The 14,304-nt window shown below is 43.7% G+C and overlaps 1 pseudogene; it reads left to right on the forward strand.

The window, feature by feature from the left end:
* The first annotated feature begins 10,833 nt into the window (after positions 1-10,833).
* LOC102425146 lies at positions 10,834-11,558 on the forward strand (annotated as a pseudogene).
* Positions 11,559-14,304: the final 2,746 nt, after the last annotated feature.

Here is a 14,304-nt window from a genome sequence, read left to right on the forward strand (position 1 = left end):
GCATTTATACTTAAAAGGAAAGATAGGTATTGAAAATACCATAATTTGTGCTTGCCAGGATCTCTTTCTTTGAGAAATGGTCCATTATCCTTTCATAACAGAGCATAATGTTTCCTCAAGCACTGGCCTTGCTGATTTCCCTGTCTATTCATTGAGTCCAGAGTGGGCACCTGGTCAGTCAGTGACCCCTGGCTTCAGTGATGAGTTTAACCCCAGCCACGATAATGCCCAGGGGTTCTGCAGGGGCCAATGGGTGAGATACCTGTGCTCCTTTCTCAGGGATCTTGGTCTGTAAAGAGGTACAATCCTGGAAGAGCGAGTGACCATGCTTTGTCATCCCATGGGAAGAAAAAATTGCTTGACATGAAATGAACATAGCACAGAACGAGGCAGAAGTCAGGTGATGAAGAAAGAGTCCTGGAAGCTTCATGTGAACTCCTGGATGAGAGCTGCCTTTCAGGTTAGTTAGGGCCAGAAATCCCCTTTTGTGGGTTTAGTTAGTTAGCACTGGACTTCTGTCCTGATGGATACATGAAGAGTTATATCATTACAAATGGCAATAAGTACAAAGAAGGAAACAAACATGAGACCACGAGAAAGCCTAATTGTCGGATGTGGTTCATATGAGGGTGTTAAAAAAGTGAGGGCAACGTGTAAGAGGAATAGGCTAAGGTGGTGACAAAACCTCCTTGGTAGAAAGAACAACATGCGGGGAGGCCCAGGGGAGGAAAGGAGCTGTTGTGAGTATTTGAAGAGCTGTTAACTGGAAGGGAATACAGTTGATTTAGCCACATTGGACATAGGTGCCAATGGCTAGAAGGTGCTGTAGGTCTGACAGAGATTAAACAAAAAATAACTTTCTAGCTGTAAGAAAATCAAGATTTCCCTTTCACCGGAAGATTCCAGAAGAGGGTATGGTCACAAATAAAAGTTTATTTCTTTATTTTATTTTATTTTTTAAAATATTTTTTTATTGATTTCAGAGAGGAAGGGAGAAGGAGAGAGAGATAGAAACATCAATGATGATTCCCTACTGGGGATCGAGCCCACAACCTGGGTGTGTGCCCTTGACTGGAATCGAACCTGGGACCCTTCAGTCTGCAGGCCGACACGCTATCCATTGAGCCAAACCAGTTAGGGCTATTTCTTTATTTTTAACAGGAGAATTCAGTTACTAAATGAGGGGTGGCTGGTCATCATTTGTTTCTTTATTTACTCAGTCAATAAATATTGTTGAGCTCTTGCAATGTGCCAGGCATCACATCTGTGCATTCCAGTACACAGCATGCAGTCTCAGAACTGACTCAAAGACCTGACAGGCGACTGAGGGATACTGACAACTCACATGTCAAACCCATCACAGTACGGTGAGGGCTTTGTGGGCACAGAAGGGAACAGCTAACGCACTTGGGAATGAATTCGAAGGAGGGCTCCTATCCTGTGAAAGTGTAATTCTAAACAGCGGGTGAAAGTTCGTGTGGGACCTATGATGGGGATCCAGGGCCATGATCCTATCATTGCTGTGAGAATATTTCCCTAGGATAAGGCCAAATGAAGGAATCCCAGTGCTTATTAGGAGACACAGGCAAGCTACCTGCCTTGCAGAATGGCGCCCTAACAAATATAACGAAGTGAAAATATTGTTCTCAGTATTTAGCATAGGGTTCATCTTTGGGAGGAACCTGTTCCTGGGAAAATATCCTGAAAAGCTGTGAGGGAGACTATAAGGTACTTGGGAGCATAAGGGGCAACAGGAGGCTTCACAGTAAAAGGATATGTTTAAGCTTTTATGCAGGAAGCAATAAGAGAAATTTGTGCTTGGTTTGGTTTTGGTTCTGTTTTTCTCGAAGGTTGAGACAAGGCAGGGATTATGAAAATCCAGGAAGAGAGCTGGACTTGTCATTGGGGCCGGGTTGTATAAACAGAGACACAATGCACAAACACAGGAGCCCAGAGGTGATGGTGGCATATAAGCCTGCAGGTATCTGCAGAAATCCAGAAAAGGTCTTGGAATTCTGTGGGGGCATGGAATGGGGTTTTGAGCCAATCTTATTTGTATCTTAAGGGTCAAGGAGGACTTGGCACCATGAGCTCTGGGTTACAGTCACCTTATTTTAGACCAGTGGTTCCCAACCGTTTTTTTGGCCATGCCCCAAATCCTAAAATCCTGATTGCCCCCCTGCCCCATGACAGATAATTTTTATTATTTAAAAAGTGAACTCCTAACCACATGGAGGAAGCCTAAAAGGCCATTAACTTGGTCTAAACAAGCTTCCAAAGAACATGGCATCCATGAAAGAGAAAAATAAAAGAACGAAAGGACAGTTGAAGTACTGAGGAAGAAATCACTAAGAAATTGTTAAAAATAATAATATGAAGTGATATGAAAAAATAGCAAATAAAGTTTCAAAACATATAATAGAGAACTGGAATGCATAAATATGTCACAGTATATATTTACATAGTGTATATGAGACCCCTAGAACTATAAGAAATGCAAAAAAATTCACTGTTAAAAACTCATTCTTGAATTGCCTCTCTTGGGGTGTGTGCCCCACGTTGGGAACCACTGTTCTAGACAGAGTGTACTAAATGTTATACTTTTGTTTGGGGGTACACAGACATGTTTTCCTTCCAGCCACCCCTACCCCAAGTGTGAGACCCTTGAAAACAAGTTTTTGGTGGCTTCTCCAGTGCCTGGCACCTGACAAGGATGGGGCTAGATCAAAGCTTGTTTGGGGGCCAAGCCTTTCCCCTATAGGCAGAGGAGAGATGAATCAGCCTCAAGCTACTAACAAGTTACAAGCTCCTGACCTAGACAAAGGCCTGCATGGGTTCTGGGAATTGTGATAATGAGGCTGCAGAGGGCCCCTGGGCTGAACGAGCTGCTAAGGACACTGCCCAGCTCCAACCTTGTTGGGCTCTGATTGGAAATAGTGATGTGGAAGCTCATTAGGAAGGAATGTTTTGGGTTTTTTTTTTCAATTTTTTTAAAATAGCATCATCATCTCTAATCAGGCAGTGGGTAGGGGTCAGATCTCTCCTAACAGGAATGTGGGCCGGCAGGGCAGGGCTGGGGCAGACGTGATAGGGCACGAAGGGGCAGCTGCAGTCAGCTGCCATGAGTGACACTTCAGGTCACCCTCTCCCACCTCCAAGGGCACTGTGCTTGAAGGTCTTAATTAGGCCCCCGATGGTGCAATTGGCTCCTTGGGAAACACTGCCAACCAGTGCCCCCAGCCTTACAGGAAAGAGCAGATGTGCTCAGGCCTGGGCTTTGGTGGGGAAATGCAAGGCTGGCCTGGCACGGAGTGAGTGGCAGAGAAGGCCATCTCACCCACACAAGCCTGGCCCTGCCAACAGCTCTGGGCTTGTGCTTCCGGGACTACTGATGGGAATGCTGAGAATGGATGAGGGGAAGGCCCAGACTTCCTCCCCACACAGACGCTGCTTATTGGAAGGATGTTGGCGCAAACCACATTGCTGGCTGTCCCTCACTTCCCCTCAGCTCAATTAAGGCAGTAATCGGTATTTCTTAATTGCTGCTCCTGCCCCTCCTCCTCCCTCTGTCCATTGCAGTGTAGTACCAGGAGACTTGTCTGTCCTCTGGGGCTGGCCTGGGAAGAAAAGGGAAGTGGCTTAAGGAGGCTTAAAGGCTTCGACGCCTGGTAGGGAAAAGCCTTGCAGAAATAGTTCTGTAGCTGGAACATGACCTGGCTGGGCTCAGCCCCAAATCTAAGGCGACCCTCCAGCACCTAGCATGACACTCAGTCCAACATTTGGGTTTATCTCTACCTGGCCTTGCTTTTCTACTTCTAGTTCCTCTGAATTTGCTTCTCATTTTACAGGCATGTTATTTCACTGTAAGTGTCATTGCCTGTGGTAAACCTTCTCAGATCTTTGTGGAATGTGAATAGGTATAAATACAAAAAACAAAATTGCAATATTTGTGTGGCAATAACAATAACAACTGGTAATGTGATGATAAGGGACTGGTGTGTGTGTGTAAGGCACTTTTAAAAGAGAGTTTTTTGATGCCTGGGAAGTGGTCAGCAGCTCTGTGCAGCTATTGGACATTGAGTTATGTGGTGCGAAGGAGGTTAGAGAATAGAATGATTCTAAGACTATCTCAACTATTTGAACCAATAGAAAAACAAAATGTGAACCATAAACATGAGCCACTGTACGATGTAAAATTCTCCAGTAGCACACTTACTTTAAAAAGTAAAAGATTTTTTAAAAGTAAAAGGAAACAGGTGAAATTAATTTTAACCCTTTGAGTGCCAACCAATATCCTAGGAACTATGCTAAAACTGCCAAGGCATTTTTGCTGATTTTACAGCAGTTTAGGAAAAAAAATATGAATCACAAGTAAATGAAGTTACATATTCAAAAACTTAAGGAAACCTTTACTATATTTGTTTTCTGCACTTAGGTGCCATCTGTCAATAAAGAGTGAACTACTAGCATCTAATAGTGACACTGCAGGAGGAGCGCGATAGTGCTCCCGGCACTTTTGGCGAAAGACAGGAGGAGCGCGATCACGCTCCCCGGCACTCTAGGGGTTAATTATATACAGGGTGTTCCCCAAAAATCTATACACACTTTTAACAGCTAATAGCTCAAATTTGAAAAGGAAATGTATTTTAATAAACACTGACTTTAGAATCATCCAAAATGTGTATATACATTTTGGGGGGACACCCTATATTTAATAACTAGAGGCCCGGTGCACAAATTTGTGCACAGGTGGGGTCCCTCGGCCTAGCAGGCGATCGGGGCCGAGCAGGGTCCCTCTTGCCCAGTCCCAATCAGGCCGGCCAGAGGTTGGCTGTGGGAATGCACTGACCACCAGGGGGCAGCTCCTGCGTTGAGAGTCTGCCCCCTGGTGGTCATTGCATGTCACAGCGACCGGCCTACCGGTCATTCAGTTGTAACGGTCACTTAGGCTTTTATACATATAGATATATACACACATCATCATTTAAACATGTAATCAATGGGAAAATTGAAATATTTTACATTTTTTGTACTATGTCTTCAAGTTTTGGCATCGATTTGACATTTATAGACTAGACATATTTTAAGTACTTAATAATCACATGTAGCTAGCACAGGCATGAGCAGTTGGGAGAAACTAGTTACTTATAGAACATGTTGGCAAAAAATTACAGCATTAATTTTAATCTTCATCCCATACATATCTACGTCACTTATCTTTCCAAAATATAGCTTATTCATGTAACAAATCAGGAGGTATATATTTTATCCTGTTTTGTAGATGAGAGAACCAAAGCTTAGAGAGATGAAATAATTTGTCTTACAAATTACCATGATAGGTAGTAAGTCATAAAGCTGGGACTTGACACTTCCAGGTCTGTTTGATGCTAAATTCCAGCCACCTAGCATTTTCTAAGGACCTATAAGCTGCACAAGAAAGGTTTGGTGTCGAGGATATTTGAGGAATGCTCTGTACAATGGCCCAGTCTTAGGGACCAACAGTAAGAGTTACATGTTGAAGGCTCCCTGAAGTTCTCTAGTTAAGGGAGCCTGCTTACCTTTGTTTAACACAAAGTTTCCCAAACATGTCACATGAAACTGTTTTATCATGCAACATCTACTCACATTCTAAGGAACCAGTGTTTCCTAGAACTTGATTTGGGATATGCATTGTGCCAGAAATCTACTTTTTCAAACAAGACTCCCAGCCACATAAGAGGGCACATCACAAATAATGACAGGATTTTTGAATGTCAGTCTCAGGCATTCAAAGGAGGTACTGTCTGGTGACTTTGATTTAAAATATTATTCCCTTTTGGCCACCTCAGCTTCAGATTAAAATCATGGAGTATGACCCATAAGACAGCCAGAATACACACAATACACAAGCTCAAATAAGCAACTTCGTCTCTGTTTCACACGGTGATGGTTTATGTTCATCATGTTAATCGGTACTCTGTAAGAACTTAGAACCAAACAGGAAGACTCTGATTCACGCAGTGTAGTTTTAGCATAAAGTAAATGAGATTACATTTCCATTTTTTTTGAAAGTCATTGATTTGTGTATGGGCAAACTGATGCTTAAATGGACTGAGTACTTACGTGTACAAAACATGGCTTGAAGACTTCACCATAACTCAATGGAGGTAGGAGCTATCATCATCATCATCATCATCATCATCATCACCACCATCACTATTTTAAGCTGAGAAAACCAAGGCACAGAGAAGTTAAGTTACATGTGAGAGGTCACTCAGTTGGAAAGCAGCAAAATTGTGCTTTCAGGAAGTCTGGCATGTAGTCTACATGCTTAACCATCACCCTTTCATACCCAATCAATGAACACTTCAGAAAACCCCATTTTAGAACCCATTTGAGCAAATGGGATGGGTGAGTGTGTGTATGTGCAGAGAGATAAAGAAAGAGATATAACAGAAAGCAGGCAAATTAGGATATAGTAGAGACTGGGTGAGAAGTAGAGATGGTCCAATAGAACTTTATAGAGAGTTTTGCTGTCAAATAGTACTTTATAAAGAGTTTTCATATACATTATCTCACTTGATCATAGTAACTTATTTGAATTAGGTACTAGTGCTGCTAACAAAGTGGCCGAGGGGGAGGGGAACTGTGGGAATCTGATGTCAATTCACAACCCTTTCCACCACTGGACTGCTGCTCCAGGAAATTAGCCACACATTCCCTGCAGTCTCCTCTCCTTGCCTTAAACCTTCTAGACACAGGCAGGGGTGGGCAAACTTTTTGACTCGAGGGCCACAATGGCTTCTTAAACTGGACCGGAGGGCCGGAACAAAAGCATGGATGGAGTGTTTGTGTGAACTAATATAAATTCAAAGTAAACATCATTACATAAAAGGGTACGGTCTTTTTTTTTTTTTTTAGTTTTATTCATTTCAAACGCGGGCCGTAGTTTGCCCACGGCTGGAGAGTGACGACTACATGTCCATGCTCCTAGTGTATACCATAGCCCCTCCTTCAAGTTCTGAGTCCAGTCACTACCCAGGCTTCCCTCCACAATCCTAAGGCCCCATCGAGACTGACCAACATAGTGTGGCAAGGAGCCAGCATTCTTATTTCCTGAGTTTGGATGGCTTGGGAGGCTTCCGGGTGTTTCGGCCCATTTCCCAGCACACAGCTGCCGTGGCAGAGCCTGCATAAATGTTTCAGTCTTAACCTGGGAAACCACATGAGGGACCATTTGGAGAACGGAAACGCTCTCCTGTGTCAGTGTCAGGAAAGAGGAAAGCAAACAGAGGCCTAGAGGGGAGCCTGGATGGGAACCTATCTGGCAGGTGCCCTGGAGAACCCCTGACCCAGGTAACAGTGGAAAACTCCAACCCCCTCCTGCTTCCCAAGCTGCCCTCAGAGACCCTGAAGGGCTGGCTGGGGATCAGTGTAAGAAATTCATGCTGGGGGTAGGGTGGCCTTGGGGATGGTGGTTGAGTCCCTCAACTCAGCCTCATCCCTCTGCTGGAGGGTCACAAGAGAGGTTGTTCCTTTGCAGGAACCTGGGTGTCATCCCAGCAAACCTTGGTCCTCTTTGTTTCCCTTGCTGGTTCCTTCCAGATGCGAGTAGAAGAGGCCTGTTTTATATTTCTGTTGAACAAATTATTTACACCTTTTGAGTTTTCTCACACAGGCCAACACATCAAAACATGCCTGAGAGCTCTGGAGAATGTCCCAGTGGTCCCAGACCCTCTGGAAAAACACTCATTTGGACAGCTGCAGGAGTTGAGACCAAGGCCTTGCCTTTGAAGCCCCTCAGTTGCAGGAGGAGACTTGCCAAAATGGCCCCCCAAAAGGGGCGGGAGAGAATGGATGGTGAACCTCGTTCTGTGATAAAAATAGATTCTCTTATTAGAAGCTAATGATGATGATGACGATGATGTTAATAGCTACCATTTATTGAATATTATTTGCCAAGCACTTAACACATTCATTCAATAAATATTGCTTCTCATTATCTTATTTAACTCACAATAACCCTTTATGAGCGAAGTATTATTTTCTCCAGATGATAAAACTAAATGGTAGAGCACTTATGAAACTTGTCCAGCTTCCCTCAGCTGGTTTTTATAGAAGAGGTGGGACTTGATACAGATTTTTTTTATTCCAAAGCCCATATTCTTAACTATTCATTCATTTCTTCATTCATTTCTTCAACAAATACTGGTTGCATTCAATATGTGGTAGGCAGTCTTCCATGTACTGGGGATGTAGGAGTGAACAAAGCAGGCAGAGCTTTCATTCTAACAGAGAGACAAACAAAAACCAGTGAACTAGTGGTTAGATGTTGATGTGCAGGAAGAAAATGATGCAGATGTTAGATGCTAACTGCAGGAAGAAAAACTAAGAAAGGTAAAAAGTATAGGGAATATTGGACTAGGAAGAAGAGAATTTGTTATTTTATATTGGGTGATAAGAAATATCATCCTTCATAAGGAGACACCTAAGCAAAGACCTAATTTGTGAGCGTGAATCATTTAGGGGAGGAGAATTCCAGTTGGGGAAACAGTGCAAAGGCCCTGAGATGAGAATATGCTTGGAGGAATAGCAAAGAGACCAGTGTGGCTGGAATGAGGCAAAATATGAGGAAATCTAGTCAGGGAAGAAGAGAGGCTCCAGATCAAGCAGGGTTTTGTAAGCTACTATATGGAGTGAGTGAAATGAGAAGGCAAAGGAGGGTTTTGAGCCCAGGAATGACTTGAGCTGATATATTTTAAAAACTGCTGTGGGTGGGTTAGTGTACATTCATATATTTCTTCTTCTTTTTTTATCCTCACCAAAGACATGTTTTTTTATTGATGAGAGAGAGAGAGAGAGAGAGAGAGAGAGAGAGAGAGAAACATTGACATGTTGCCTCCTACACATGCCCTGACTGGGGATTGAACCTGCAAATCTAGGTATGTGCCCTGACCAGGAATCAAACCCACAACCTTTCAGTGTATAGGAATGACGTTCCAACCAGCGGAGCCACACTGTCAGGGCCATTCATATGTTTCTTACTTTTGTCTGCTGATGGGGCCCAAGAGCAATACAATTCCCATACTAACTAGTACATCTAGCACCCAGATCTTGGCTTCTAAATACCATTTCCCAATGGAAGAAACCAGGGCTCTTTTTAGAGAAGTTGTTATTTCCAGGACTAGGGTGGGAAGAAGACAAGATGAACTATCTTCCAGTGCCAGACATAAAGAAAGCCCCTGAAAACATTTGGGGGGCATGTTGAAAGAGGATGGGAGTTGATTTGAAGGTCAAACCTAGGACAAGTTGAGCAGTAAAATAAATAACAGTAGAGATTAGCTTAAATCTACAGAGTAAAACAAAAATAGTAATACAAATACATAATTGAATAAATAAATTAATGGGTGAGAAGGGATAGAAGAATTCAAATTCATAAATGAAGAATGAAAGAAATACAAAATCACCATTAGAATACCACAGTAATAGTTGCTATGAGCAAGTTCCACCAGTGAGTGTTAAATTGGAGGATGAAAATTTGAACAGAATGGAATATGAGTACAGTTTCAAATGTTCTCCTCCAAAATATTAACTAATTACATAGAAAACAACAATAATTTTAGAGCAGAGAAACTCAATAAATGCCACTTGAAAGTAAGTGGTTAATGTTAATATCACCAATAAGAGGTCAATATTAGGTAGGCTGAATATGATGCCCTGGAAAGAACACACCGTAACTTCTGTGGTATGCTTGCTAAAAACGCATAATCTCAATCTCATCATGAGAAAACAGCAGACAAAAAACCAAGGCCATAGACATTCTATAGAATAACTGACCAAAAGCTCCTTAAAGTCAAGGAAAACAGATATTGTCACAGATTGGAGGAAACTAAAGAGATAACAACTTTGTGCACTGTCCACTGGAAGAGGAAGAGGGGAAAAAAACAACAATGAGGAAAATTGATGAATTTTGAATATAAACTATAGTTAACAGTGTTAATGTCTTGGTGTTGATCATTGTACTATGCTGTGTAAGGTGTCAACTTTAGAGGAAGTTGGGTAAAGGATATATGTGGACTCTCTGTGCTAGTTGTAAGACTTTTCTGAGAGTCAGTATTTCACATTTAAAAATCTATAATAATAAAAGCATAATATGCTAATTAGATCAGATGACCTTCCGGACTAAGCGGGGCCTGCAGCCTCGGGATCCAGGCAGTTGCTGGGGCTGCGAGGGAGGGATCCAGGCAGCCACCTCCACTGTGAAGGCCTACTCTTGCACTAATTTCGTGCATCGGGCCTCTAGTAAAATCTAAAAAACTATGGACCTAGTGGTCCCACTTCAGAGCCAACCATCAGCTGCCTGCAGCCTAACACCTGAGACTCCCTGTCTCCAGCCACCCTGGTAGGGTACCCCAGGGACATTTCTCAGGTCCCCATCTCCACTGCTGCTGACTCAGCTTTCAGCTACCCTCATCTACCATCATGGGAATGATCCCTCTCTAGAGCAGTGGTTCTCAACCTTGGCTGCACATTAGAATCTACTGGGAATCTTTTTAAAATCCTGATTTCTGGGCCTTATCCTCCGGAAATTGTTTCTTTGTTATGGGGTGGGGCCACAACATTAGTAACAAAGAAACAGAATTTCTGGAGGATGAGGCCCAGAAATCAGGATTTAAGAAGATTCCCAGATGATTCTAGTGTGCAGCCAAGGTTGAGAACCACTGTTCTAGAGAAACCACCGCCTTCGCCAGTGCCCCACCCCGCAGCCCGACCCTCAGCCCTCGCCATGAGGCTCGGTTGACCTTTTTGACTGGAGGGCCACCCCTGGAAAACCTGCTACCTATGCTTCCTGCCATGGCCCCTGCGCTTCCACCCATGCTTCCTGCGCCTCCAGTTGTGGTGCGGGGGCCCATCTCCCAAGTGCGCCAGAATTACCATGCCAACTTCGAGGCCTCTATCAACCACCAGATCCGCTTGGAGCTCCACGCGTCCTACGCGTATCTGTCCATTGCCTTCTATTTCGACCGCCAGGACCTGGCCTTGAAGCACTTCGCTACCTTCCTGTGGCAGTCGAGGGAGGAGTGGGAGCACGCCCAGACATGGATGAGGCTGCACGACCAGCGAGGGGGTCCTATCCGCCTGCGAGATATCAGGAGGCCTGACGGCAGCCAGTGGGTGAGCAGCCTGAAAGCCGTGAAAAGCGCCTTGCCCGTGGCGAGGATGGTGAACCAGAGCCTGCGCAATCCGCACCAGCTGGCCACCAACAAGAACGATCCCACCTGTTCGATTTTCTAGCGCATCACCGCATCACCACCTGCGCCAAGTTCACCTACAGCCTGGGAGTCAGTATCAGCGAACTGCACAAGCTGGGCGCCCCGACATCCAGCCTGGCAGAGTCCCTCTTTGACACGCTCACCCTGGGTGCCGGCAAGAACAGCCTGGGCTGCCTTCCTGATAGCCATGGGGTGACTTCCCTGGTCACCATGCTGAGCACGCATATTGCCATATTGCCCTTGCAAAACGTTCACTTTTTATGTTTAAGTTTTACCGTTTCTTGGAATAAAGTTATTGGTTCCTAAATTTAAAAAAACACACAAAACACCCTACAAAACTATGGAGCTAAATAGACTTATTGTGGCGATCATTTCACAATATATACATATGTAGAATCATTGTACATCTGAAATTAACATAATTTTACATGTTACTTGTATATCAGTTTTAAAAAATAGGTAAAAGAATCTTTAAAAAAAAGTTAAACTAAAGATTCTTGGACTGAGAATACACTGGGTGCAAGGACAGAAGTCAGAAAACCAGTTAGAAGACCGTAATGGAAATAATTGTGGTGAGAATAATAGTTTGGATTAGGGTGTAGCAGGGGAGAAGGTGAACAGTGGCTGAATTCTTAAAAATTTTTGCCGGGCCAGCATAGCTCAGTGGTTGAGCTTGGGCCTATGAGCCAGCAGATCACTTAGATTCCAGGTCAAGGCACATGTTTGGGTTGTGGGCTCCATCCCCAGTAGGAGGCAGCCAATTAATGATTCTCTCTCATCATTGATGTTTTTCCCTCTCCCTTCCTCTTTGAAATCGATAAAAAAAAATATAAAAAATAAAAATAGAAGTTTTTTGACAGGAGAGATGACAATATTTGCTGGTAGAATGATTTTAGGAAGATAAAAAGGAATTCGGGATGACTTAAAGGTGTTTGACCCAAGCAATTAAACTTCCAACAAAATACATTTTTTAAAGTGCTTTATTCATATTATTTCAATTAACCTTCACAAAAGTAGTACGAGGTAAATATTCTAACACCCCCCCCCATTTAAATAGTAATATTTCCAAATATTAACACTGGGCACGTCACACATAAAATCTCATTTCATCCTCACCTGTGACATTACTCTTTTTCAATATATGAAAAAACTGAGACCCAGAGAAGCTAAGCAGCCTTCCCGCGGCCCCGGGCTGGTAAGTCATGTTGCTAGGACTCGGCCACACTGAGCCTGACGCTGGTGCCCACGCACTGACCGGCTGCACTGGAGCGAGCGCCTGATTGTCCAGAGGAGGAATGGAAACGTCGCAGGCTGCATCATAGCCAGGATCCATGCAGTTCCAATATGGCCCAGCTAGAATTCCACCCCGGCTCTGATTTTAGAGTGCAAGCTCTTCACCAGCGTGCTCTGCGGCTGGATCCTGGACATTTGTATGTGGATGGAGGAAGATGTGGAGCTCCCTGGCACAGCCTGCAGGTACCATCCCCGGACCCAGGACGGACGAGGGATTCGGTGGCTTCCTTGCCCCTGGTTCTTCCTCCGCTGGCCAGGACTGTTCCACGCCCTGAGCGAGGAGGGGGAGACGCCACTGCCAAGCTTGTGGCGGCCCTGCAATTCCATATGCTGGAACCACAAGTGCCCAGGAAACCTGCTATGCCCATCAGCCTCTTTGGTCCGCCGCCAGTTGGAAAGGCCAGAGAAATCATGCACTCATTTTAATGGGCCAAAAGGTCCCTGCTTTCCCTTTCTACTCTGCGAAAGGCCCAACCTACCCACCCCTTTCCCTAAAGCACAGAGAAATGTTCCCAGTCTGTAGAAAACAGAAATGCAATCTTCTCACAAGAAAAAATATATGTCCAAATAATCAACCCTGGGTGTTCTGGGTAATAATTAACCCTGAGTACTAAGAGAAGGCCTTTTTTTTGTTTCTTAATATATTTTTTCTTTCCATTTTTAATACTGATTATGTAAATTTTAATATTCAATTTATTGATCATTTGATAATTACTTGAAAGAAAAAAACCTAAGCATGGACTCTGACTTCAGGCTCCTTACATTTGAATACGAGTTCTACTTTGGTATGTGATCTTGAGCAAGTTGACTATTTAAGCCATAGTTTCCTCATCTGGCAAATGGGATTAACACCAGATTCTACTTCATAGAGTTTCTACAAGGATTAAATGAGATTCAAATAATTTTGCACTTACTTGTAGCTATAGTAATATTAGCTTTTCAATTATAGTGGGTTTTCTTTCCTCAATGCCATCCCTGTCCTTTGCCCCCATCTGGGTGCTAAACTTGTCTTTTTGGCAGAAACCAAAGGGCCACTGTGAAAACGGGGAGCCCATCGAGTGGATGGTATGAGTGAGTGTCAATGGCAGGGAGATTTCTCCAGAAAGAGTAGCTATTTCATCACTATGGTTCTTAGCAAGGCAAGCCAACAGAGGCTGGTGTTTTTTCGTTATTCCCAGTCTCCAGGGAGTGCGTCCTCCGTGTGTCCAGTAAATTGGACTTTCAGAGGTAAATGTAAATTCTAGTGTTAATTTATTTAAAGTAAATTATTCAGAGAGTCATATGTCAGCAAACCTCATTTTGTGGCACTATATTAATGTCTTCCTTAAATACAGCTCGCCCTTTCTAAAAGCTGTTTTATGGGTCCAGGAAATCTGTCTATTACAAAGAAGTGCTTATTGTAAAGGATGTTTTAGTCTTTGGGTTCAATTAGGGAGAGAGCCAGGGTCAATGGGAGCCCTATGTGTGAAACAGCCTTAATAGCTGAGATGTAATAGGGAAGTGGGAAACCCACTAAAGCATGTGGGTTTTTACCCGGCAGGAAGGGGTGGGTGTAAAGAAAGATAAATGAAGGGCTTGATTCAAATTTCACCAGCCTTCAGGGAGCCTAGTGATAACATCTGACCAATGCGTTGTAGTGGAAGGAAGGCAGGTTCCAAGTGGAAGTTTCTGGGTCCTAGTGTCTCTCCTTGTCTGGATTTCCTTCTCCCTACATTGCGGGGAGGAATGTCTGTCTTCCCTACAGAGCTGCTTGTTATTG

Source organism: Myotis lucifugus, unplaced genomic scaffold (genome assembly GCF_000147115.1).
Source record: "Myotis lucifugus unplaced genomic scaffold, Myoluc2.0 scaffold_92, whole genome shotgun sequence".
In the NCBI taxonomy this organism is placed as follows: Eukaryota; Metazoa; Chordata; class Mammalia; order Chiroptera; family Vespertilionidae; genus Myotis; species Myotis lucifugus.